The sequence below is a fragment of the Gracilinanus agilis genome, chromosome 5, assembly GCF_016433145.1.
Source record: "Gracilinanus agilis isolate LMUSP501 chromosome 5, AgileGrace, whole genome shotgun sequence".
Classification (NCBI taxonomy): Eukaryota; Metazoa; Chordata; class Mammalia; order Didelphimorphia; family Didelphidae; genus Gracilinanus; species Gracilinanus agilis.
The window spans coordinates 206,924,253-206,926,831 of record NC_058134.1 but is presented as its reverse complement, the minus strand read 5'-3'; positions in this window follow the sequence as shown (position 1 = coordinate 206,926,831).

The following is a 2,579-nucleotide window of genomic DNA, read 5'->3' as shown; positions in this document are numbered from 1 at the left end:
CTAGTAAGTCTCATTCACAGAGCAAGATTTCATCTTCGCCTTGTTGTTCTAGAAGTATCCTGGAGGTGATAAAAACATATTTTTTAAACTTTTATTTCACTGCTTTTCCATAAGCAAATGTTAATTTTCTTTCCCTCCCATCTACCCCCAAGGTGGTGGGGGGTGTAGAAAGAAAAGAAAAATAAGGCCCTTGTAATAAATATGCATAGTCAAGATAAACCAATTTTCCATATTTGCTATGCCCAAATTGATATGTCTCATTCTGCATCTTGAGTCCATCTCTTCTTTGTTAAGAGGTAGGTAGGTTCTTCATCATCAACCCTCTGGAATGATGTTTACTCATAGATTGAGTAAACTGAACTTCTTTCAAAGTTCTTTTTAATATCAATAATATGGAAATAGGTCTTGATCAATGACACATGTAAAACCCAGTGGAATCGCTCATCTGCTATGGGAGGGGAGTGGGGAGAGGGCAAGGAAAGAACATGAATCTTGTAACCATGGGGAAATATTCTAAATTAATTAATTAAATTAAATTTGCCAAATTTCTTTTTAACAAACATTGTTACAAATTATATTTTCCCCTGTTTCTGCTCACTTCACTGTGAATCAGTTTACAATTAGTCTTCCCAGGTTTCTCTGAAACAGTCCCTTTTGTCATTTCCTACAGCATAATAATTTTCCATTTCATTTGTATACCATAATTTGTTCAGCCATTCCCCAACTGACAGATATTCCTTCTTAGTTTCCAGTACTTTGTTACTCAAAAAATGACCTATTATTAATATATATGCAGACATGTTTTTTTTTCTCTTTCTTTGATTTCTTTGGGGTACAGGCCTACAAATGCTATCACTAGGTCAAAGGGTATGATTTTTTTGTGGGGAAATGATTCAAATTGCTTTCTAGAAGTGCTAGACCACTTTATAGCTCCACCAACAATGCATTAATATGCATTTTTTTGGTATTATTTCTCCAACAGTTCATGCTTTTCTTTCTTCTAGACCTTATCAATTTGATGGATACCAGGTAGAACCTGAGAATTGTTCATTTTTCATTTCTCATATTATTAGTGATGCAGAATTTTTTTTCACATGGCTACTAGTAGCTTAGATCCCCCCACCCTTAGATAATTGCCTTTTTATATCATTTGACCATATATTAATTGGGGAATGGGTCTTATTTTTAGAAATTTGAATCAGTTCCTTTCTTTCTTGGAAATGAGACCTTTATCAGAAAAACTTGCTGCTTAGATTTTTGCCCATTTACTTGCTTCCTTGCTAATTTTAGCTGTATTAGTTTTGTTTGTGCAAACACTTCTAAATTTTATGTAATCAGAATTGCCCTTTTATTTTCTATGATCCCCTTCATCTTTTATTTGGTCATCAATTGTTTCTCTATTCATAGATCTGAATAGTAATTTGTTCCTTGCTCTTCAAAATTTACGATATGTCATATATCTTTCTGGAGCTTATGCTGTTATATGGTGTAAAGTACTGGTCTCTAAACATAATTTCTGCCAGACTGCTTTTCAGTTTTCCCTGCATTTTTTGGAAAATAATGAGTCCTTAGGTCTTTGAGTTTCTCAAAAACTGGGTCATTATGATTGTTTCTGTGTGTTGCATACCTAATCTATCATACTAATTAAACTTTCTATTAAAACAAACAAACAAATATCCCTACCTTCCATCTTAGAATCAATAATGTGTATTCTTTGTAAGGCAGAAGATCAATAAGGGCTAGGCAATGAGGGTTAAGTGATTTGCCCAGGATCACACAGCTAGGAAGTGTCTGAAGTCAGATTTGAACCCATGAACTCCTATCCCTAGAGGTTCTCAATCCACTGAGTCACCTAACTGCCTTCAAACTTTCTATTTTTAACCAATGTCAAATCATTTTGAAGACAATTTCTTTGTAACATATTTTGAGATTTGACATTAGTAGGGGTCCTTCTTTCCTCTCCTTTTCCTCCCAATCATTCCCTTTAGCATTCTTGATCTTATGTTCCCCCAGATGAATTTCATTATGATTTTTCTGGGCCTATAAACTAATCTTTTGTTAATTTAATTGGTATTTTTATAGAGGATGTTACTTTTCCCTGAAGACTGTTTTAACCACTTCCCAGAAATGTTGGTATGTTGTTTTATCATTGTGAAGATAGAATTCACTCTCCCTTTGTCTATTTTTAGTTAATCAAATCAAGAACTTAAAGTACCCCTACTTAGTAGCTAGCTAACCATTAGGTAAGAAAGCTCACAAGTCACTTACTAGTTCACACCCCAAAAGGCCACAAGTACTGCCTCCCCACTTGGGCAGTACAAGGCAAATTGGGAGACTGCAATTGGTTCCTGTAAAGAGTGGGAGAGACAGGAAGTGATGTAGAAAAGGGGGTATAAAAGAAGAGACCAACGTGGTCTGGGCTCTTTTCTGCCTTGGCTTTTGGAGAGACTGATTCTGGACATTTCCTTCCTTGGCTTCTATTTCTATGGACACAAAGAGCAAGGCACAGATTCAGTGGGGGAAATTAGAATTGGGCAAATAGAAGTAATGACTTCATGAAACATCAAGAAACAATAAAA